Below are 26609 nucleotides of genomic sequence, written 5' to 3'. Positions count from 1 at the left end.
CACCGGTGCACAGATGCATGGCCAAATTTCGGATGGAGCTCAGTGAGTCTCACTGAAGAACTGAGGGAAGGACTGAGAGAGGCAGAGGAGCACAATGGTCTTCATGTGGGTTCACTAAACACATCGCCTGTCTGTGTATTCTGTTTTCCTACCCAGGCTGCGTTTTCAGGACCTGGTGGGAGACGATGAGTCTAGGCCTGCAGAGACTTGATGTGCAAGAGGAGAGGCTACACCCATAGGTTTCCCTCCACTCTCTCAGAGGAGAAGGGGAGAGGGTACAAGGAGGGACTGTAATTGGTGGGGGACTGGAGGAGTGTGGTGACAGGGCAGCATTCAGAATGTTACCTGGTGAATAGGTGCAACCATTCTAGCAAGGGGCAAAGGCATGACATCATGGGTGTGGAGCATGACATCATGGTGGTTGGGCATGACATCATTGGGGTGGAGGAATGACAGCATAGTGATCAAGGCATGATATCATGAAGTTTAAGAGGAAATAGATGAAACTAAAAAAAGTCAGCACAGGAGGGAACTGAGATCTAGATACACAAACATGGCAGGCGTTTGCCTATGCATTGTATCGGCTGTGAGATAAATCATATTCTATCTACAATCTACAAATGCAGAGAGAACACAGGAAAGAAGAAGGCCCGTGAGGGGAAAAGCATCGACCTCTCTGAAAGGAAAACTGGAACAGGTTCTGTGAGTGAGTGAGGGCGAGTGAGGACAGGAGTGGAGGGTCAGCGGGGACGATGGAGTAATAGCGCGGTGCTGAGAGAACTGGCCAGAAATAGGGGATACGGTTTAATGTGAAAACTCGATGGAAGCACTCGTTAATTCATCGTGTCTAGAGGGCCACGTTCCTGAGAATTTAATCTGACAGAGATACAGAGTACGAACCTGTAATCTTTTGAAATCGAGCAAGTAGGACATCAGGGGTGGGGATGGGGCACATTCAGTGGAGTCAATTTCTGAGGAGATAAAGTGGAGATCCTTGAACAAGAGACCGATGCGGGGACAGAGATTATAAAGATATAGCAAATGAGGACTTCCTGGTACCTTAAACCTGCAACTGATATAAATGCACACGAAAACCCCTTCCTCTTCTCCAAGGTTTATTTAGCCCTTGTTCACCCTGAGTAAAATATATGCACACAGCCATAGCGTGTCCCTGAATACCTTCTAACAGAGCTGTGACACTGAAATCCTTGGAAGAAACCAAAATTCACTTGCAGGCAGACAAATCTTCTGCTGACTGACTATTTCCTGGTCCCACTTCATCCTTTCACACATGTTGTGCCCCTGAACACTCTAGGAAGGAGACAAGAGAAGTGTGTGTGCGTGTATGTGTGTGTGTCTGTGTGTGTGTCTGTGTCTGTGTCTGTGTCTGTGTGTTTGTCTGTGTCTGTCTGTGTCTCTCTGTGTGTATGTCTGTTTGTCTAACTGTCTATATCTCTTGCTGTGTTTCTCTGTGAATCTGTGTGTGTGTGAGAGCATGTGTGTGTGTGTATGGGTGTGTGTGTGTGTGTGTGTGTGTGTGTGTGTTTATCATGCATAAGCTAATCATCCTCACACAGACTGTCTGGATTCCTTTTCTTTTTAGGAGGTTGGCGAATCTTTCTCTTGTCCTAAAAGACCACTCTGGTTCTCAACTCTCTCTGTGAGGCCCTGACAGGTTGAGTAATTTTCATGTGTGAGGAGTCTGTCCTATTGAAACTTGCTTTCCTGGATACAATATCACCTGAAAAACACATCTCAACTTTTACTATCCTTACTCCGTGATCCCTTGAGGGGTTTAGTCCATTATTATTGTTGTTGTTATTATTATTTTATTATTATTATTTTATTATTATTATTATTATTATTATTATTATTATTATTATTATTACAGGATTATTCCATTATATTGCTATCTGCATTGTTACTGGTGTGCTAAAGTTCATTGACGTCAGGAAGAAAGATTTTATTTCATATGGGTCCCATTGGACGGCCATGTCTTTGTTCTTGGAACTGAAAGATTTATTTGCATGCTCCCAAGAGCAAATACATGCAAGTACAGAAAGTTTCTTGCTCTTCAACATGAGAGAGACATCAAGTTAGGGAGGAATAAGACAGTTTTCCACAATGTTTCAGGCTTTGGGGATTGGTAGACATTACATAACCGTCTTTTTATTCATAGCAAGAATAGTCAAAATTATTAATAGAAGGCAGAAACTTTTAACAACATATTTTTGCTGGCTAATTTAAATTCACATATTTCATTTCTAAAACATTATACATTCTCTTTCAGGTTCTTCTTGAAATTCTTTGAAGAAGTGAAAACTGGTATGTTTATCTGTTCACATTCATAAAGCATCACCGTTGCCTTAGTATTGAACAGACAGCACAACCGTCAAGAGACAAACTGACTTTCTTGCCAAAGAAACAAATCTTCACGTAAATGGAGGCAGTTTCGTTCTTAGGTACAGAAGTTTAAAATCCCATGAGAATGCTTCCTACAGGTACCCTTTCCTGTTTACTGTAATATCCTAGGAAATGGATTTTCTCTTTGCATTTTGTTTCAAGTGTTAAGATCTACAAGAAAGTTTTGACTGTGTGTACTATTTGGAGATGTTGTCTTTTTTCTTTCTGGGTTGTAGACTCTCAGGCATTTTCTAATCCATCTCTCACAGTAGGGGCTGCAAATGAGATTTGTCTTCAGCAGGAATAAAGGAAAGGACACAGGTAAGGTAATACATGACTCCCTGATGTATTTATCCCCTCTGAGTCTGAGATGACTGTTCTCATCAACCTGTATTTCTAAACGTTAACTTTGAAACAAAGTACACTCACATGAGTGTAAGCCTTTGTACTTTACATTGTGTAAATATTTGCAATAAAGGGAGCTTTAAGGTAATAAATTTGTGTGATGTGTGTAACTCTTTTAACAGATTCCCTTGTATAACTTAAAAGAATATATAAATGGTTTCCTTCATGTTGAATGTAATGAAGACAGTGTCTCTTCTAACAATATATGTAGTAATTTTGACCTCTATAAAAATTAACATGTTCATGTCTTCCCTAAACATCCACCACAATTACTTATGGGATACTTCTTACACTTACTCAGTGTTTTTTCCTAAATATTGACTTTAAAATGTATTTAGCATAATAGATATTGAGAAGGGTGGAGGGTGGGAGGAAACTGAATGGGAGGGGAGGTGGGGAATGGAGTGGCCTTTGGAGGAATTAGTTATAGGGAAAGCAGGGAAAAGAGAATGGAAATCACAAGTGTGGGGTGCACATCTCTAGGAGGTGCCAGAGACCTGGGAAAGGCGAGGCTACAGGGTGTCTATTTGGGGGACTGTAGCAGTGGGGATACAGATCTTTAATTTGCCACTTCTGTAGCCAGGAATGACTCCCAGTGATGTGACAAGGACAAAAACCTACCCACAAAACCTTCAATCAAAATGAACACAGCCTACAAGATCTTCAGATACGAAGATAGATAGAGCAGACATGGAAGGAACTTCCAACCAATGTTTAGCTCAGATTGAGCCCTACCCGTGGGCAATCACCGATACCTGACACTATTAAAGATACTCTACCGTGCTTGCAGACACAATCCTAGCATAACTGAACTCTCTGTGACTCCACCCCCCAACAGCTGAGAGAAATAAGTGTAAAGATTCACCACCAAACAAGAGCTGGAGGTTGGGGAGTCTTTAAAAAATAAGGTGAAGAATCAAGGCCCAGATGATATGTGGGACTCCACAGCAAGACCAGTAGAGTCAACTCACAGTGACACTTGGGGTCTGCCAAAGACTGAACCACCAACCAGAGAGTGAACATAGACCGAACCTGAGCTCCCAGGACATAGGTAACAAATGTGTAGCTTTGTCTTTTTATAAGTGCCCCGGACAATGAGTGTTGGCATCCCATGAAGATGGAGCAACCATTTTGGGATGTAAAGTGAGTAAATAAATAAATGAATTTTAAAAACAAATATCCCATCTACAGACAGCATGTTTTGGGAAGGCCCAATACTAGCTGTTCGGTACCTGCATGAAGACAAAGCCTGTGGAGTGCCTATATCCTTAGAGGCCATAATCCTTTTCATTCTCTTCTTCCATCAGAGTCCCCAAGCTCCACCGTGGTTTGACTAGATGATGCCTGCTTTTGTCTGAGTCAGCAGCTTAGTGGAATCTCACAGAGGGAAGCCATGCTAGACTGCTGTCTGCAAGCATAACAGAGTCATATTAATAGTGTAAGGGATCGGTGCTCATCCATGGGGTGGGTCTCAATCTGCACTAACCATTGGTTGATCATTTTTCACTATCTTCTCTATGCACAGCCCTTTCATTTCTTGTGGTCAGAATGAATTTTGTGTCTAAAGTTGGTGTCTCTTTATCATTCCATTTGCGTTGCTCTATGGCGACAGCAGATGGTTTCTTTAGGTCCATATCACTGAGACTGTGATTCTCAGCTAAGGAAACACCCATTGATTAATGGGCATCTCTTACCCCAGCTCTCTGCCTCTTTCTGGAAATCACTTCTAGCTCCCGACCCCAATCCATCTAGGCTGCTGTGTCTGGCCTCAGTATCAGAGGATGTGATCATAGAGACTGGATATGCAAGGGGAGGAGCTACCTGAGGGTTCCCCTCCTGCTCTAAAGAGAAAGGGATGGGCAAAGGATTGTGAGAGGGGTGAACTGGAGGGGGGCAGGGTGCAGCATGTAAAGTGAATAAATAAACAAATTAATGTGAAAATAACTAAGTCTACTTGAAGGTAAGAAGCAGGTGTGTGTGTGTGTGTGTGTGTGTGTGTGTGTGTGTGTGTAAGTAAGTATGTAAGTAAACTTGAAGGTAAGAGCAGTTGTGCGTGTGTCTCTGTGTGTGAGTGTGTGTGTTTCTGTTTGTATGTGTGTTTGTGTGAATATATATGAAGGTAAGAAGCAGGTGGGTGTGTGTTTAATAAATTATCACATTTGAGAAAACAGTGGTCTATGGTGAAGACAGGACAGCTTAGGAACTATATTTACAAAGAAGTGGCATTTGCTTAAGATGAAGAAATGATTTGGTGATTAATAACATTATGTGTTCTTCAAGAGAATTCAGGACCGAACCCTAGCTCCCAAGTGACAGTTCACAAGTGGCTGTAATTTCAGCATCATGGAATCTCACACCCTCTTAAACCTCCTGGACACTAGGCATGGATGAATTGCACACACGAATAAGCAGATAAAACTCTAACATATGTACAACAAAAACTATGAAAACAGAAGAGCAGTTCCTGGTTCACATAATTTGATTTTGGTGAATATTCATAGTGATAAACACAGTCAAATAAACACTTTATTGATCTATAATGCAATCAAAGCCACTAAGGTTAATGATCACATGAGTCACTTAAAATCTATTTATTTAAAAATTTGCAATAAAATATGCAGTTATTAAATTAAAATTTTATTAATATACAATTAAACATTAGTATTCTCATATAGAGCTGAAAATAATACTTTCCACATATTTGTTTGGCTTTTATAAATATTTCAGTTTGTGGTCTGTTTGTTGTTGGTTTTTGTAGGAGTTCATTTCCAGGTATTAACCCATAAACTCTATAAACTCATACCGAATACACTACAGGAACTGAGGCTCTCTTGTGTTGAATCCAGGAAGGTTGCTCTCTGATTTCCTTCTTATCTGATCAATTTTATCTACGTACATTACAAGGATATTTTTCCTCTTGGATTCTTCCTGTTTTGTAAAGCTGATAGTTGTTAGCTGATAAGTGGAGATTATTTAATATTTGAAGATCATTTTTGAATGATATTTCCTGATGTCTGCATTATCAATGTTGTAGATTTTCAAATGCATGGCCATATGAACAGCTATTCAGGGACTGAACATGCCTTATAACTCCTGTTGTTTTGACTCTTTGAAAGAAGAAATCAGAAAAGGATGGTGATTGGGTTAAGGGAATCTGTGGGGGAAAACAGGAAAAATGACAGCATTTGAGACATAAATAAATTAATAATATGAATCAATACAAAAAATAAAGCAGAATTCAAACAATACAGGGAAAGGAGATTTAATTGATAGGAAACAGTATGGTTTTATATCGTAACCTAATTACTAAATTTTATATACTTTAATCAATCTAATGACCAATTCTCAAAAAATTAGAAAATTGAAAAAAATGTTAAAAGTAATTTTGTAGGTTGATCAAATCATAATAACAATGTTTCTAGAACTGTACACTATCTATGCCCATATCCAATCCAGAAATCCAGTTGACATTTAGTTATTACATATCTTATGTTATTCTATTCTGTGATAATTCATTACTATTTTTATCTTATGTGATTACACATTTGAAGAAAAATACTTTGCTGAAATGTCTCTGAATTTGGATTTGTCCAGTTGTTTTTCTCTAATAGGTTGAGATTATATGTATTTGACACAGATACCAAAAAGTGTTTTTTGCTTTACTTATCGCAGTTATACATTAGGAGGATGCCTGTCATCTTAACAACACCCAATTATGTAGCAATGAAATTATTTTAAATTATTTTCCTTTCATAGTTAAAATATTTTAATGTATTTTCTTTTTTAATTCTTTTTAAAGTAATAGAAATAATAGGAGAATTACTTAATGCCTGTGGAAAGACTGTATGTCTCTTCAAAACTTTAGGACTTGTTTGTAGCATCTCAGTCATTTTTTTAACCAACATTTTGACCTGAATGGTCCTTACTGCTTATAAGTACACTCAGAACAATGAGTCCGAGGAGAATATAATTATTGTCTTTCTGGTTGGGTGACTCATGCCTAAAACAATACTGTAGTTTTAGTGTCATGGTTATTTTTTTAATGTGTTCCATATTTTCAGCACACTTAAATGGAATTTTATTTTTGTTTCAATATATTTCTAAAGACTCAAATTCTAATTTTACGTTATTTCATTTTCTTGTTTAATAGCAACCTGAATCTAATTATCTGACACTAGCCGGCTTTTCTATTTGTATTCTGTCACTTGTAAACCCACATCAATTCTTGTATAATGTGTTCATGCATGCTTGTTTGTGTGTGTGTGTGTGTGTGTGCGTGTGTGTGTGTTTGTGTGTGAGTCTGTGCATGTGTGTATGTGTGTGTTTATCTGAAACTATGATATTTATGTTGAGAAACATCTGGCTGAAATTCTTTACCACTGCCCTATAGATCAAAAAGTGGGGGAAAGACTACTCCTGTTCTAAGATCATAGGGCCTGGGTGCCCAGAACTGAAGTAGGGACTGACCAAATGTTACACAAAGCAGAGCCTAACAATTCACTGTCCCGAGAACTACTTAGCAGTTCCAGTCCAATGCAATGAATTTACATGTACTGAGGAATATGGAATTGTAGCACAATGAGTTGAGATCATTTACAAACAATTTGTGGAAGATTTCCAAATAGCTAAGAATGGGTACAGAGAATTTTCAAGGACCCTGAGACATTAGCATGTGGTTTAAACGCTGCCCGGATGAAAACATTTAAGTACTGGACTAATCTACTAAAGTAATTTAGTAGCAAACATATATTACAATTGTTTGCAATTAAGCATGGTGGGGAACAAAGGGAACACACTAAAACAAAGTTATGTTTCTAAAAGTTTGTTTCAAGACAGAAAGAAAGACCAAAGGGATTTTGTTTTGTTTTGTTTTCACAGACTTTGCACCTTTTTAAAAAGCACTTTGGGATCTTTAATTACCTTTTTATTATCAGAACTTTCATCAGACCCAGAGTTCTTCTCAGTGCTGCCTTGACTTCTTGGTTCATTAAGGTATATGTGATGGGGTTCAGCATGGATGTCACAGTGGTATGGAAGATGAGCAAGAATTCATCAACTCCTTGTGGGTGGTTAGATTTGGGTCTCAAGTAGTTTTGTCCCAACCCTACAAGGCAACTTATTCCCCATGAAAAAAATGCCAAATGGACACATAACTCATGACTCATTTGGGTTGAATAGTGAAGTGGGGCCATACAGTGGCCAAAGGCCATGGCTGCCAATAGGCAGCACTTTGTTATACCTAAAATTGTGAAGAACAACATCTGTGTGACACATCCCTCCAGAGAGATTACTCAGATCTCACTTACAAGGCTCTCCATAAATTGTGTATGACAGAGACAGTGTAAACAATTTCCAGGATACATAAGTTCGCCAGAAAGAAGTACATGGCAGTGTGTAGAGATGGACTAATGTAGATAGCAAAGGATATGGGAGCAGAATGAGGGTGAACAGGATGAAGCATTCTCCAGGAATCTCAAAGTATTTGACAGACAAGCCCTTTTCCTGCCACAAAGAGCAATTGACACAATTGAAACTCATCTCCTGGAAGATAGCAGTAAGCCATTAGAAGGATTCTTGCAGATGAAAGATATTAATTTTTTAATACTTTTAGACACTCACTTACATCAGAGTCAAAGTCTTTCTCTGTAGTCACAAAAATCAAAGCTTAGAAGTGATTTATTATCATAGATTTTCATATCTAATACTTTCTTTCTTAACACCAGGGGATTTTCCAAAGTGTGCTAAGCATTGAGCCAAGTGTCAAAATATTTACAAAGATGGTGCACACTTGTAGTTGTGGCACTAATGAAGCTCAGGCAGAAGCTTTACCATGGGTCTGAGTTCAGTTTCACATGCTGTATAGGCAATCATTCAAATTAAGGTAAAGAAAACCTTTACTTTATCTCATTTTTTTACCCATTCTTATCATTAACTAGTTATCAATGTTATGCAGAAAAACAGATCAACCCACTCGTTACTATGCTTACTTGTTGCCACAGTTATAGTCTCTCCAACCACCCTGTGTGTGTGTTGGGCCCCGATTATTCTCTGATTGCTATGATGAATATTCAAACTCACACAGTAAAGGTATCATTTCTTCAAGACTCATTATTTTTGAAGATAAAGTAAAATCAAATAATCATTTGATAAATAAATGATTACTGGTTTTAATACATAGAAAAGGCAAGGCACATCTCGATGTCTGCACAGTAACGAGGTAGTCAGAGAAGCTTTTTAAGATGTGTAAAATGAGCCTTGAAAGTGAAGAAGGATCAAGCAAACAACACCATACCACTCATGTCACAACCTTCAATATGACAGCTGGTATTTGTAACTGAATAGTTCCTGTCTCTTTATTGAACATGTTATCTTAGCAGGAGTATCACTGTGTAGGCATGAAATTTCTGTTTTCTTAATATTGTTCATGATATTCTATCAATCAAACTATTGATTTAAATAAATAAAAAATAATAAAATATGTGTTGTCTTCATATGTAGTCTAGGCTAACCTGAAATTCCTAATTTCGTCCCTCAGACTCTTGAATGTGAGTATTCTAAGAGCAAACATGATGCCTGGCTTGATAAGAATTCCGTCCTATTCTTTCATCTAAACATCTTAGAATTCCACCAAACTACCTGTATTTCTGTACACATAGTATGTATACAGTTCCTTCTTCTTTGCTCACTTTTGCATATGGCACCTGCTGTGTGCTTACTTACATGGAAAATTGTTCAGTTCCAGTACAGCCTTGTTTGTTTTCAAATATAATTCTTCGCTTCCAAAATCAAATGTGGGTTTCAGTATTTCCAAATTATTAATAAATAAACATGTTACTTATGGACATAAATACCATATAAGACACACACACACACACACACACACACACACACACACTTGTATAGTTACACTTTGTTATTCACAATGTAACTGCTAAAGTAGCTCTGTTAGCACTTTGGTGGTGACTACTTTTCATCTTTTTCACATTGTAGCCTTATACGGAGACTGAATATGGACTGCAAAGTTCTTATCATTATGTTTATCATCCTTATTAATCTCTGACCTCTCATGTAATGAGAAGCTCCAGTGTTTAGAATAGTTTGGTTCCTTGGGGATTCTGCCTGTCCCTTCCCATTATATCTTCTGAAGATCAGTCTCATGTCCCTCAAATATTGGAATGTGGCAAACTCATTTTTCTCCCAGTCTGATAACTTTTCCTTTCACATGAGATATCCTTTTCTGTTTTATGGAGTGTATATGTCTTTGTGGAAGTTTGGGTTTTCTTGCCAAAAGATAAACCACTTTTTTTCTGACAAGAGTAGTTTAGGAGATATTTCCATCCTCTTAGGCTCTCTCTCTATTCACCTGTATAATGAAATGTCTGAGCTATGTGAGTAGATCTGCACATAGTTGATCCACAAATCAAATGTGGGTTTCAGTATTTCCAAATTATAAATAAATAAACATTACACCTATGAACATAAATACAATATAAGACACACACACACACTCACACACACACACAACACACACACACACACTCTTATGCCACATACACAAGTGTTCCTATATATTCATGCAGAGACTGAGACACAGAGAAACACAATAGAATAAGAGCATGTAGAGATTGTACATGAATTAAAACAATGAAGGATAATAGTATTTGTTTACATCCTGCTTCACCATTTGGTCACTTATAAACATGGCTAAGAAAAAAATGTATTCCCCATGAGTTTTCTTCTGTGTGAATAAGTTAATTTCCCAAATCACTTAAGTTGATCGGGTGTGGAATGCTTGTAAGCTACATGGTTCATGAGCATGTATGCATGTCTACACACAAACATTTAGTTTTACACTTGTGTACACTGCATTTTGGGAAATTTTTCTCCATAATACATAATTTTCCTTTCTATTCACTAATTGATCAGTAGATTAATTTTCTATTGATCTTAATGAAAAACACAGCTCCCCAAAACAAGAACAAAAAAAAATTAAAACAATAAATGGTTTTCTCAGGAGTGCAGGGGACACAGTCAGTTATAAGAGCTTATTAGATCTATTAGATTAGATCTGACCCAATCAAGCAAAATTTATAAAAATCTAAATGTAGAGAAGATAGGGTTAGACTTAAAGCTCTGACAATTATGAAGCAGGAATGGTGTTGTACATACTTGACCTCTCAGTGGACTCTGCTCTTGTAAAAAAAAATGCTGGAATGCATAGGATTCTATTGTGATGCATTTCACACTTATTTTGATGTACTTTAAATATTTCTCCACATTAAATTAAAACAAACAAACAAAAACAAATAAACAACCTTCCCACAGCCAACAAAGAAAATGACTACATTTTTTAATTTGAAATATTTTAAAGCAACTTCCTTTTCATTAGTAGTTTCTTTATTTGTATAGGTAGCTCTCTAGTTAGAGAGTGAGTCCTTGCCTCTTCCAGTTAAATTTCCAGAATATCAACTCAAGAACCAGAATGTTATATTTACATTTGGATTTGTTCGATAAAAATGATTAATGAGAGATCCTGAGGATTCATAAAAGAAATCTTACTAAAGCTAAAAGCACACATTGCACCTGACATGATAATAGTAGGAGATTGCAACACCCCACCCTCATCACTGGAGAGATCCTAGAAACAGAAATTAAACAGAGATGTGGAGAAAGTAATAGAAGTTATAAAACATATGGATTTAACAGATATTTATAGAACATTCCATCCTAAAAATAAGAATATACATTCTTCTCATAACCTCAGGGAACTTTCTTCAAAATTGACCACATAATTGGTCCCTCAACAGACCTTAACAGATACAGGGAAATAGAAATAATCCCAGGCATTCTATCAGATCACCACACACTAAGACTGGTCTTCAACAATAACAATATTGACAGAAAGCCCACATATACACTGAAATTTAAAAATGCTTTACTCCATGACAACATGATCAAGGAAGAAATAAAGAAAGAAATTAAAGACTTCTTAGAAATTAATGAATAATGAAGATACAACATTCCCAAACATATGTGATAGATTGAAAGAAGAGCTAAGAGGGAAACTTATAGCTCTGAGTGCTTGTGAAAAGAAACAAGAGAGAGAATATGTCAGGAGCTTGATAGCACATGTAAAAGCTCTAGAACAAAAAGAACTAAGTAAAGCCAAGGGGGGTAGAAAGCAGGAAATTATCAAACTCAGAGCTGAAATCAACAAAGTAGAAATGAAAAGGACGATACAAAAGCAGGAACTTTTTCTTTGAGAAAAGCAATAAATAAATAAATAGATAAACCCTTAGCCAAACTAATCAGAGTTCAAAGTGATTGTACCCAAATTAACAAAATCAGAAAGGAAAACGGAGACACAAGAACAGAATCTGAAGTAATTAAAAAAAATCATCAGATTCTACTATAAAAGCCTATATTCAACAAAACTGCAAAATCTGGAGGAAATGGACAATTTAGTAGACAGATAACAGGTAGCAAAGAAAATCCGGAATAAATAAACTATCTAAACAACCCCATAACTCCTAAAGAAATAGAAGCAGTTATTAAAAGTCTCCCAACCAAACAGAGCCCAGGTCGAGATGGGTTCAGTGTAGTATTCTATCAGACCTTCTTAGAAGACATCATACTAAAACTGTCCAAACTCTTCCACAAAATTGAAACAGACAGCGCACTACCACATTCCTTATATGAATCCAGAATTACTCTTATACCTAACCCACAAAAAGACTCAGCACAGAAAGAGGACTTCAGACCAATTTCCCTTATGGATATTGATGATAAAATACTCAATAAAATTCTTGCAATCTGAATATTACAACACATCAAAAAAAATCATCCATCATGATGAAGTAGACTTGAAACCAGGGATGGAAGGATGGTTTAATATAGGATAATTCATAAATGTAATCCAACATGTAAACAAACTCAAAGATAAGGAGAACATGGTAATTTCATTAGATAGTGAGAAAGCATTTGACAAAATTCAACAACCCTTGTGGATAAAAGTCCTGGAAAAATCACGAATTGAAGGCTCATATAAAAACATAGTGTAAGAAATATACAGCAAACCTGTAGCTAACAACAAACTAAATGGAAAGAAACTTGAAGCAATCCCACTAAATCAGGGACTAGACAAGGCTGCCCAACTCTCTCCCTACTTATTCAAAACAGGACTCCATGTCAGACCCAGACAATTCAGACAGCAAAAGGGGGACAAAGGGATTCAAATTGGAAGGGAACATATCAAAATATCACTATTGGCAGATGATATGATAGTATACACTTAAATGACCCCAAAAGTTCCACCAGAGAACTTCTTAACCTGATAAATAACTTCAGCAAAGTGACAGGGTATAAAATTAACTCACACATAACAGTAGCCTTCCTCTCCTCAATGAATAAACAGGCTTAGAAAGGAAAAAATGAAATCACACACTTCACAATAGTCCCAAATAATATAAAATATCTTGGTGTAAATTTAACCAAGAAAGTGAATGATCTGTATGATAAGAAGTTCAAGTATCTGAAGAAGGAAATTGAGGACAATCTCAGAAGACAGAAAGAGCTTCCATGCTCATGGATTGACAGGATTAATATAGTAAAGATGACAATTTTACCAAAAGCAATGTACACATTCAATGCAATATCCATCAAAATTCCTACATACTTCTTTAATAGAGATAGAAACAGCATTTGCAAATTCATGTGGAATAAGAAAAAGCCAGGATATATAAAACTATCCTCAACAATAAAAGAACTTCACAATAAAAGAACTGGCGTAATCATCACCCTTGAACTCAAGCAGTATAACAGAGCAATAGTGATAATTACTGCACGGTATTGGCAAAGAGACAGATGGATAGACCAGTGGAATAGAATTGAAGACCCAGAAATAAACCCACACACCTATCATTTGATATTTGGCAAAGTAGATAAAACCATCCAAAGAAGTAACATAGCATTTTCCAAAAAGAGTGGTGGTTCAACTGGAAGTCAGCATGTAGAAGAATGGAAATTATCCCATTTTTATGACCATGTACTAAGCTAAAGTTCAAGTGAATCAAGGACCTCCACATCAAACCAAATACACTCAAACTAATAGAAGAAATGGTCCCAAAGAGTCTTGAAATCATGAGCACTGGAGAACATTTCCTGGACAAAACACCAGTGACTTATGATTTAAGATCAAGAATTGACAAATAGGACCTCATAAAACAGCAAAGCTTCTGTACAGCAAAAGATACTGTCATTAGGACAAATCTATAATCAACAGATTGGGATAAGATTTTTACCAATCCTATATCTGGTAGCTGGTCATATCCAAAATATACAAAGAACTTAAGAAGTAAGGCACTAGAAAGCAAAAATTCCCTATAGAAAATGGGGTACAGTGAATTACAAAACATTCTCAGCTGAAGGTTATCAAATGGCCAAAAAACAACTAAATAAATGTTCAACATCCTTAGTCATCAGGGAAATTAAAATCAAAACAAATCTGAGATTCCACCTCACATCAGTCAGAATGGCTAAGATATAAATCTCATGTGACAGGAGATGCTGGTGAGGATGTGGATAAAGAGGAAGACTCCACCTTTGTTGGTGGGATTGAAGACTGGTACAACTCTTTTGAGGTTCCACAGAAAATTGGACATTCCATGACCTGAGGACCCAGTTATACCTCTCTTGGGCATATACCCAAAAGTTGGTCCAACATACAACAGAGAAATATATTCGACTATGGTCATAGCAGACTTATTTAAAAGAGCCAGAAGCTGGAAAGAACACAGATGCACTTCAACAGAGGAATGGATACAAAAATTGGTACATCTGCAGTACAGAATATTACTCAGCTATCAAAACAATGACTTCATGAAATTCATAGGCAAATGTTATAAACTAGAAAATATCATCTTGAGTGAGGTTACTCAATCACAGAAAAACACACTTGGTATGCATTCATTGATAAGTAGATATTATCCAAAAAGCTTGAATTACCCATCATGCAATACACAGACCACATGAAACTCAAGAAGGATGACCAAATGCAGATGCTTCACTCCTTCTTTAAAAGGGCAACCAAAATACCCATGGGAGGGGATAAGGAGGCAAAGTTTATTACAGAGATTGAAGGACCTGCTTTTCAGAGCCTGTCCCACATGTAGCCCATGCATATTCAGACACAAAAACTAGGTAAGATGGATGAAGCTAAGAAGTGCAGGCTGACAATAACTGGATATTGATACCTCCTGAGAGACATAGACAGTATATGTCAAATACAGAGGCAAATGCCATCTGCAAACTAGTGAATCAATTACCAGACCTGTGTTGTTGGAATTAAAGAAAGGATTGAAAGATCTGAAGGGATTTGCAACCCCATTATAATTACCATGCTAACCAACCAGATCTTCCTGGTACCAAACCACTATACATGGACTGATCCATGGTTCCAAATGGATGTAGAAAAGGAAGGCCTTGATGGATACAATGGAATGAGAAAGTCTTGTTTCTGCCAAAGTTGGAGCCCCACTGTAGGGGAATGTGGGGAGGCATGGGAGGGCATGGGTGGGAATGTGAACCCCTTATAGAAGGGTAGGGGGAAAGGTTAAGGGGCTTATGGACTGAAAAACAGGGAAGGGAATAACATTCAAAATGTAAGTAGGAAATAGCCAACAAGGAGAGAGAGAGAGAGAGAGAGAGAGAGAGAGAGAGAGAGAGAGAGAGAGAGAGAGAGAGGGAGGGAGATCAGGGAGGGGAAAGAGGAGGTGGGTGAGGGAGAAGGGTAGGGGGAAAGGGAGAGGAGAAGGAGGAGGAGGAGGAGGAGGAGGAGGAGGAGGAGGAGGAGGAGTTGAAAAAGAAAGAAAACTAAACTTTCATTCTTCCCCATCCCCTCTCTTCCTCAGGTGTTGTTTAGTCGATCATGATAGTGAGATGTTATGAGTGTAATTTCTCGTGTTACTTTGAGACACCATCTCATAGTAAAATTAGTCTCTTACAATCTTCTCGCCCCCTCTTCTGTAATGTTCCTCAGCCTTGAATCAAGTGACATTTTGTTAATAGAGCCTTGAGACTGGATTTGAAGTTTCTCTCCTGCTTTTTGATTGGCTGGGATTTTTTTTTCTTACCCCCTTTACCCCCATTTTATTTTATTTTTTTTTTATTTTTTTATTTTTATTTTTTATTAACTTGAGTATTTCTTATATACATTTCAAGTGTTTTTCCCTTTCCCGGTTTCCGGGCAATCATCCCCCTCCCCCCTCCCCTTCCTTATGAGTGTCCCCCTCCCAACCCTCCCCCCATTGCCTCCCTCCCCCCATAGTCTAGTTCACTGGGGGTTCAGTCTTAGCAGGACCCAGGGCTTCCCCTTCCACTGGTGCTCTTACTAGGTTATTCATTGCTACCTATGAGGTCAGAGTCCAGGGTCAGTCCATGTATAGTCTTTAGGTAGTGGCTTAGTCCCTGGAAGCTCTGGTTGCTTGACATTGTTGTACTTTTGGGGTCTCGAGCCCCTTCAAGCTCTTCCAGTTCTTTCTCTGATTCCTTCAACGGGGGACTATTCTCAGGTCAGTGGTTTGCTGCTGGCATTCGCCTCTGTATTTGCTGTATTCTGGCTGTGTCTCTCAGGAGCGATCTACATCCGGCTCCTGTCGGTCTGCACTTCTTTGCTTCATCCATCTTGTCCAATTGGGTGGCTGTATATGTATGGTCCACATGTGGGGCAGGCTCTGAAGGGGTGTTCCTTCAGTCTCTGTTTTAATCTTTGCCTCTCCCTTCCCAGCCAAGGGTATTCTTTTTCCTCATTTAAAGAAGGAGTGAAGCATTCACATTTTGATCATCCGTCTTGAGTTTCGTTTGTTCTAGGGATCTAGGGTAATTCAAGCATTTGGGCTAATAGCCACTTATCAATGAGTGCACACCATGTATGTCTTTCTGTGATTGGGTTAGCTCACTCAGGATGATATTTTCCAGTTCTAACCATTTGCCTACGAATTTCATAAACTCGTTGTTTTTGATAGCTGAGTAATATTCAATTGTGTAGATGTACCACATTTTCTGTATCCATTCCTCTGTTGAAGGGCATCTGGGTTCTTTCCATTTTCTGGCTATTATAAATAAGGCTGCGATGAACATAGTGGAGCACGTGTCTCTTTTATATGTTGAGGCATCTTTTGGGTATATGATTGGCTGGGATTTTTACTGTGATCTTTGCTGCAGAGAGTGTAATTAATTCTGTATATAAGGACACATGGCTATGATTGTTGTTAGGTATGATACTGGCTTTAGTATGTAAGGGGCTGTACATTCTCCCCCATAACCACAGCTTCAATAACCTTATATATGTGCATAAACTACCAGTACCATCCGTGTTCACTGAACAGGACTTAAGCAAAATTAGAGAGCTGTTGGCTATCACCAAGCTATTCATGCCACTGCACTGCCTTTGTGGCTATCCTGCCATGTGCTTGGCAAATCTTCCTGTATAAGAATATTGGTTTTCTGATAGGCAGGAGAATGGTAAAGATAAATTTCATTTTAACATATCAAAGGAAATAAAATTTTTTCCTGCTGTAGCACGTTTAATTAATTGAAGCAAAAAAATCTATTTACTTGATGTTATGGAAATATCATTTAACAATATAATCTTAACTCCTTTTAAATGATTAAAAGTCACATGTAGTTGGTAGCTGTCATACTGTATAAAATTAGCATCAGTATTGGGACAATGAAATATTCTCTGTTTTATGCAAATACATAGTAATAATGAACAAAATTATGTAGCAAGGTTCATGCTGAAGGGAACTAATTACATTTATTCAATTTTATAAGATAATTTCATATTAGCTAGGTATCAAGTGCATAATAATTATGATTAAATTATTACCTAAATAATAAAATAAGCACACTAGACTTACCAACTGGACATTGAAAACAAAATATATTAGAATAATCAAAAATATTTTTTAAAACAAAATGATGGAAACATTGTATATATAAAAGCAGCCTGGAGCTATATGTCACCTTAATGTTTTACAGTGTGTTCTAGTGAGGTCCCTGAGCAGATAAAATTTTATGCCATGAAAAACCAAGAACCTAAATTTGATACCTACACATATATGTTTGGAAGATTTCCATATTCACTACATGACTTGAACACATAAAAGCTTACACAGAATATTAATAATGAGACTAATGAGAATAATAAGAAGAAGAAGAAAAAGAAAAACATAACTCTAGGAACATTTTAAAGAAATAATGTTTTGTATTGGCCTTAAAATGGGAATTTCAACACATTTTCTTAGTACATTAACTATTCAAAGAAAAACTAAAAGGCTCTTATTCATTCTATATGAAAGAAAAACACATCTGATCAATTGTGTAAAGAAAGAGAGAACTGCGAACTCTAAAATTAATATAGTCATTGCAGAGGAATGAAACAGACACTAAGCCAAGGTTCTATAAGTAAACATATGGAGGATTTACTGCATAATATTAAAATATTTAATCTAACACATCTTACTAAGATAAAGGAAAGAAAGCTGGAAATTGCCTGAATGTAGTCTCAGCACCTAGAATGAGGCAAGATGTCCCAAGTTCAAAGATACCCTGAAATACATGAGAAAATTATAAATAGGTTTGTTTTTATTATGTAATAAGTGTTGTAGTATTAGCTTAGAGGTTAAGAGCACTTACTACTCTCTAGAGCAAACATGTTCAGTTTCCAACACACATGAAGCCACTTGCAACCAGCTGTAAAAGCTGCTGCAGGGTATCTGACATCTTCTGGTCTCCCCAGGTGCCTGTGTTCATGTGCACAAGTTTATACACAGACATTCACACATAACAGATCATTAAAATAAAAAAAAATCATGAATGTATTTTCTGCACAAATTATGAATAGTAAGCATTCTACATAGGCAAACACAATTGATGCAAAGTAATAAGAATAGAGAAAATTAAGGATTAATTCTTACACAGTTCAGTAAGCATAAAACGCTAAACTTCACGATTGTATTGCAATGTAGATGCTTAAAAGAAACGAGCATTTGAATTTATGACTAAAAGTATTATAAAAATTATTTTATTTATTTACATTCCTGCCATTGCTCCCTCTCCAGGTCCTCTTCCACAGTTCCTCATCCCATTCCACTTCCTCCTCCCCTACTCCAAGAGGATGCTCCCCAGATCCTGCCAGTCATCCCTGGTCCCTGGGTCAGGATTAGGCCAGACCAGGCAGTCCTCTGCTATACATGTGTCAGGGTCTTGGACCAGCTCGTGTATGATACCTGGTTGGTGGCTTAGTGTCTGGGAGATCTCAGGGGTGGGGATGATTCGAGACTGTTGGTCTTCCTATAGAGGCTGCCCTCCCCTTCAGTTTCTTCAGTCCATACCCTAATTCAACAAGTGACAGAAATCAGAGACTGATACCGTTTTTAAAATATGTGCATGATTAATATTGAATGGTATTCTATGGGTTCTATCATATAAAATTGATTACAAAATGTATTTATTATAGTCTTCTGAGATGGCAATTTGGCAGTATTTATACAAGTATTACATTACTTAACAGCCTTGACATCATTCCAACAACGTGTTTTGTAATTTATACAAAATACAATGTAAATAATCAACATTGAGTACAGTGACTGAGTCAGTGTTCATGCTGATTTACAGTAATGAACTTTAGTTAATGAAAATGAAAATAATCTGAATTACATAGGTAGGCTATTATTTAAACAAAAGAGTATACTACCATTTCTTAATTGCCTGATGTTACATGAAGAATTTCCCCATGTACATGTATTCAAGATATATTGTTAAATGAAAAACAAATAACAGAATATTGCATTATGTAGTCATATTTCATAAACAGAAGATTTACATATATCCTTTAATTTTGTCCATGTATAGTAAACCTCCAATAAGGGCAGGGGAGGCAGGTGACAGAACACTGGGAGTTTTAGGTCAATTTTAGCTATGCAATGAGACCCAATTTTTAAAACAAATAGAGCAGACTTGAGAGAATATCTCCCAAACTTTCTTGGTGGTTACATTTAGAAGTTTTAAGAAAGCAAGTTATTCTTTGACAATTCCGTAGATGCACAACACATGTATGGAAGTCCTCTACACTCTCAACCTCATCCTCCCCAAGCAACATACCCTCTTTGGACTAAACCCTGATAGCACTTGCATATCTTTATTATTTGTTTCATAAACCCCTGGATTTAACCTGAGCCATTTCGGTGAACATGGGTGTGAAGCTATACATTTAACCACTAGTAAGACACCAGTGGCTCCATCATTTTTTTTTCTCCAGCACTGTCCTTAGTTACTTTGAATAGGCAGGGTCAATATTATTTAGGGTCTGTTCAGATACATTGTGACTTCTTGAGTGTCACAACTGCATGATGTTCAGAAGACAGCAACTCACAGATCTCCTTATCTCTTAATTAGCCCTTGAAAGAATCCAAGCCCTGCACTTCACATTATCTCTAAACCAGAAGTTATCTCCAATGGGTAATCATTTGAAAATGAAAACTTAATTTTCTCCAAGGGAATCTCACTGGGTACAAAAATTAAATTTAAGTTTAGACTGTGTATAAAGCACTAAGGGAACTCAACCTTATCTTTGGAGGTTCCTTGTCTCATAATGGGTCAGGACTTTTTCTTCATGATTTCTTCTTCCTTATGTTATTTGTTTATGTATCTATTAATTGTTACTCTGTATGTTTTGTGTATATATTTTCCTGGTTTTATGTTTCCATGGAATTCCTGAGTGTGTGATTGGAAGTCTGGGTCCCTGTGTCTGTACCTGATTCTTGTACCTTGTACTGGTTCTTTTCTATCTGCTTGTTTTGTTCTACTCCAGTTCATTAACTTGCATTTTATTTTTATCGCTGAGATGACTGTTTGTTTTCTAGTGAGAGTCGGAAGAATGTAGATACAGATGACAGGAGAGGAATAGAAGAAGGAGGGAATAGAGGGAAGGCAAGTCATAACTCAAATATATTGCATGAATAAGTCTAAATTTAAGAAAATAATTTTAAAAACATACTTTCTAGGGCCTGTCTGCGCCATTTTCACAAATTTTAAACCCTTTCCAAGGCACAGAAAATGATTTTTTTACAGCCAATCTGGGACTGCCACTATGGGAGTGAAGCCTCTATAGAGTTGCAATAATGCAGTAGGAGAGTCTTTAAATGCTTCCAGAGACATCAATCCACTGAGGTTCAGTGGGAGTTTCACATGATGGATGTTACAATTTTTTAAATGGAAGATATACATTCAGTTTTCATGAAACTCTTCAAGATCGAATTAAAAGTTGTATGGGATACAATCATGGCATAGGTTTTTTCCTTTGAAATTTTCAAAATTAACCCAAATAATACTAAAATGCCATAAGTAAATCAGAACATATTGTATCCTATGCCCATGTCAACATGACAATTAAGAAATAGAAGTAGATGTGTATCAGTGGATAAAATCTCTTTCTGTAGAGGCACTATAATATTTCTGGGACAATTTCATTTTGTTGGTAGATGGGTTAAATCAAAGTCTGATAATGAAGACCTTGCTGTAAAAGACCATTCTATTACTAAGGGACTCTCAAACCCTGTTGTATAGAATGCTACCATTTCATTCAATCATCTGAAGCAACTTTGGCAATGTCTTTATGACATTAAAATGACTGCAGAGCAGTTAGTGTTCATCAGTATCTCTTCTTCAAGCAGAATACTTCTCATTTCATCTTTGGTGTAACAAAATTCCAAATTCAATTTCATGTAAATTGGATGATGATGTTGATGATGATGTTGATGATGATGTTGATGATGGTGGTGGTGGTGGTGGTGGTGGTGGTGGTGGTGGTGGTGGTGGTGATAGTGGTGGTGGTGAAGATGATGAAGAAGAAGTCAGAAAACGATATTGTGGAACAGTGAACAAAGCCCATACTATTTTCAGTGTTTTCCCTATCTTTAGTGTGTCTATGTTCAACACTGAAACATAATCTATTGTAAGTGCTAGGTTGGTAAGGAAGCTAGGTTTAAGCTCATCAATAGCTCACAAAACACCAGAAGAGAAAGCAAAATTTGTCATGAGAAATATATATATATATATATATATATATATATATATATATATATATATATTCTCACAAGAAACACTTATCATAACCATAGCAAAGAAACAATATAATTTTGTGAAGCACCTAATTCCCTTTCAGAGTTTAGCTAATTAATATAAAGTGATCATGTACAGAGTACAATCCCTGGCTGTCAAGACCAAAGCCCAAGAATTTTAAATTTTGTTGTCCTAGGATTTTAAAAATGAATGACATAATTGATGGCAATGTGCAACTCTAAAAATCTTACCATATAAGTCACAAAGACACCATAATATATGCTATGTATCAGGTTAGAACCTTTATATTCATATTTATTCAGAGTTTCAAAGAGTAAAATTGTTGAGGTTAGGAACGGGACATTTTTTTGGTTTGCATTTACTTCTATAGTGTGCAGTTTGGTTTTGTGGATCATTACACAGTGTTTCATTTTATTCTATTTGAACAGGTGATATAAATTAACTGTACAGATTAATGAGCCTCAGTTTGATATTTCAATAATGCAGACAGCATACACTAAACCAGTGTAACTATGTTTTTTCACTGACTTTTCTGCAACTTAACAAAAGTTAGGATACTCTATTCTACTTTTATGGAAAAATGACTTCCATAGGATATAAAAATCCTCAATATATTTACAGAACTTTTTTTCTTATTTTAGAATTTTTATTTATTCTTCACACATGTTTGCAATTTACCTTGATCACACCAATCCTTAACTTTGTTCTACTCTCTCTGGATTCATTCCCTTTCCAGCTACATGTCCTTTATATTTTCCTGTTTTATTTTCTTTATAATCCAATGGTTCACTGAGTACTGCCTGCTGGGATCTTCCCTAATTCATTGTCTTAATTGTGTACATGATTGTTTTCCAAATCCATTTTCTGTAATAATTTTGGCTACAAAAGTGGCCTAGCTATAGAATCAGTATAACAGTGTAAATATTGTGGACCTACTTCAAATGATAAACACCCAAATCCTTATTTTATCCCAAAATTACCAGACATCAGTAAATCAGAGGAGAACATGGACTATAGAATTTTGTTCTCTAGTCCCATTTGAATTCAATTCTGCACTATCTACCTTACTGTGTTCCCATGGTCAGACTTGAGTATTGTGTATATTTTACCATGATTTATTCTTCAGGAAGAATAAGATACAGGAGTAAAAACAGGGAAAGGAATGGCTTGAGGTCCATTTAAACCTCAACTCAATATGTTCATTAGTACAGGAGAGAGTTTATTTGGCATTGTCCTTTGTGTATTCTACATTCTTGACTTAGTTGCACAGAATCTATGTGAAAATTCTACCTATCCCCGTAGCATTAGGAGCCACACAAAGGAGAATATATATATATATATATATATATATATATATATATATATATATATATATATATATTTGGTGATATATATATATATATATATCACCAAAACTAGATAAGATTGATGAATCTAATAAGTGCATTCTGCCAGAAACCAGATATAGATATTTTCTGAGAGACAGAGCTAGAACATATTATATACAAGAAATGTTTTTATGTAAAAATCTAAAATAAAAAATAAAATTTTCTTCTACCCTGCTAACTCTGGAACCTAAGTGTCGGCAATTCTCTGCTAGATACCTTGGCAGAAACACAATCCCTCTCCTGCTGCGCAGTGTTTCATGACATTACACACTTTCCTATACTCAAACCCTCACATAAAAAACATACAACACAATAATCTTTGATCCAGTTGATTAGATATAATAGCCCACTTAAACATACAAAGCCAGGTACCATACATCCCTTAAGAACATTAACAACGACCTGTAAATACACAGAGCAGAATCTTAAATTCACATACCATGGCTTCTCAATCTGTCATCTTCCTTTCTCTCTTTTTTCCTCTAGTCTCCTCCTCTTCCTTCAAACTTCTCTTCCGCACATACTTCCTTCTCTTCCCATGATAACTTTCCTTCTGTCCTGTTCCTGCCACTCACATATACTTTACAAATTCAATGGGGTCGTGGTTCTGGTGAAGTAACCTGAATTCTGAGTACAGGACTATGCAGCTGACCTTGGGGCCGGGGAATTAGCTTCTACCACAGATAACTTCAGGGCAAACCACAACATGAACCCTAGTGTCAAACCAGTGAACTGAAAATGAACTACTTGTTTGCAGATTTTGAGAAAGGATTAGAAGAGATGAAGGTGCTTTCAACCCCATAAGAACAACAATGCCAATGAAACAGAGCTTTCTGGTAGTTGACCAATATTCAAAGAATATACATGAACAGACCTATGTCTCCAATGCATATGTTGTAGAGGATGGCCTTGTTGGGTTACAATGGAAGGAGAATCCTTGGTACTGCCTACGTTTGACTCCCAGTTCAAGTGAATGTCCAGGGGCAGTAAGAGAGGTTATAATGAAAAGAGTAAGGGGACTGGTAAGGGATATTATAGTCAGGAAACTGGGAAAGGAAATAATATTTTAAATGTAAATTTAGAAATTTCCAATTAAAAAAGCAATACAATTTGTTAAAAATTTTTAAAAAATGAAAGAAATAAAAGAAAAGAAATCTTCCAGTTAATCACAACTATTGACTCAGAATTTTAAAGGGTCACTGTCAGGGAATGGTATTCAGAGTAATACTAGTGGAAAGACTGATATGATGTAGTCTCATCAAGAAGCACTTGTCCCTCCCAGATATCAATGCCAGACACAAACTACATCATTAGAATTCAATGCATGGAGGAGTTTTCTCTGTACTGAGGACACAATACTTGCCTTATCTTTCTTCCTTAGGACCTTTTCCTTCTTGGTAAAATGGTAAAAGCTATGAGCTCTCAGGAAAAATTATAGTGCCCTTGCCAACACGTGGATTTTGGGATAAAGAAATGAATTATATAAACTATCTGACTACCAAGAAAAATAACAAGCATGGAAGTTGAGATGCTTCTGAGAGGCCCCCAGCTCCTGATTCCATATGTGGAATTCTCAGATCAGGGCTATCTCTTCAATGGATCAACTCAACCCCTACCCAAGACTCAAGGGGATTTCCCATTGACCACGTATTTCTTCCCTTATCATACCAAGACAGAAGGCCAGCTTCATATTCCCCATGTCTGATCACTTCATCCTCTGTGTTCTCCCTCTCAAATGGCTGTATACAATGCATTAAAGGACAATTAGTGAACCCTAGAGGTCCTGAAGGGATATCTGAGAGGCCGTTGCAGTCAGGACACTTGTGACATCACAGAAGAAGCTAAGGCTTTCCAGGATACAAGAGTTATTTCAGGGAGGCCTAATGAAGTCACTGAAAACTGCCATGGTCTACCTGCTAAACAGCTTTCCTTACATTGACCAAATTTGAGGGTGACACTTTCAGGAGAGTCTCCTGTTTAAGGGTGGAAACCTTTACACACTACATCTCTCCAAAGGTAGAGATTTCTCTTTGTTTCATTAGGGGTTACTTGCTCTGAATGGACAAAGTTAGGGGCTGAGCATGGCTAGAAAAGATTTAGCAACATAGAGTTGAGGAGATTCTTCTAGAAAATATTTTTCCCCAGGTTCATTCCTGTGACATACAGTTCAATATCCCAGGTTTTCTCTATATCCCAAAGGACAATATTTTGCCTACAGACCTTAATTGAATGAATATTGTATTTCACTTTCTCATTGTACATTCCACGATGAGACTTTATTAATATTCCTGTATGTGCACTCAAAAATTCTGTTTCCAATTCCATTTTCAGCAAAGCAAATGACATAATGACTATAGAATTCAGTTCTCTAGTCCTATTTGATAGCAGTACTACACTATCTACTTTCCTGTGTTCCTATTGCTAGAATTAGGGTTGGATGTTTTACCGTGATTCTCTCTGAAGGCCAAACATACGATACTGGAGGATGGGCAGAAAGAAGGATGGCTTGAGGACCAGTGAAACCTCTACTTCAATAGGTTCATAAGAACTTGAGGGAGTCTATTTGGCACTGTCATTTCTGAAGTCTACATTCTTGACCTAGTTGCTCAGAATCCATGTTACAATTCCACCTAACCACATACGTTTAGGATCCACCAAAAGTATATATATATATAAGTCAGCCACCAAAACTAGATGAGATTGATGTAGCTAAAAAGTGCCTTCTGCCAGCAACCGTATATATATATATATATATATATATATATATATATATATATATATATATATATGTATAATTTCCTGAGAGACACAGATAGATCATACCAACTACAGAAATTAATGCTAGTGGGAAATCAGTGAACTGAAACAGACCTCTTGTTGGCAGATTTTGAGAAAGGAATTCAAGAGGTGAAGGAGCTTTCAATCCCATAAGAACAAAAATGTCAATGACCCAGAGCTTTCTGGTACTAGACCAATATTCAATGAATGTACATGGACAGAGCTATTGCTCTAACTGCATGTGGCAGTGGACCTTGTTCATCACGAATGGAAGCAGAAGCTATTGGTCCTCTCTAGGTTTGTCTCCCAGTTCAAGGGAATGTGAAGGCACAGTCAGTGGTGTTAGAGAAGAAGGGGAAGGGTACGGGTAGGAATCTTATGGGCAGGAAAATGGGAAACGAAATAACATTGAATGTAAATATAGAAAAATCAAGTTAAAAAAGCAATACAAATTGCTAAAACATTAAAAAAAACAAAGGAATAAAGGAAGAG

At 36.9% G+C, this 26609-nt stretch overlaps 1 long non-coding RNA gene across 1 annotated transcript; it reads right to left on the bottom strand.

Annotated features, from left to right (window-relative positions):
- Positions 1 to 18150: 18150 nt before the first annotated feature.
- Positions 18151 to 25337, bottom strand: LOC134484633 (uncharacterized). Its single transcript, XR_010062155.1, has 3 exons — positions 25008 to 25337; positions 19098 to 19203; positions 18151 to 18417 (listed from the first exon to the last, which is right to left on the bottom strand). It is a non-coding gene; the product is annotated as an uncharacterized LOC134484633 (long non-coding RNA).
- Between the last annotated feature and the right edge of the window lie 1272 nt (positions 25338 to 26609).

This window comes from Rattus norvegicus (assembly GCF_036323735.1).
Source record: "Rattus norvegicus strain BN/NHsdMcwi chromosome Y unlocalized genomic scaffold, GRCr8 chrY_unlocalized_2, whole genome shotgun sequence".
Taxonomy (NCBI): Eukaryota; Metazoa; Chordata; class Mammalia; order Rodentia; family Muridae; genus Rattus; species Rattus norvegicus.
Note: the sequence above shows the minus strand (reverse complement) of the source record. Positions and strands in the feature narration are given on the sequence as shown.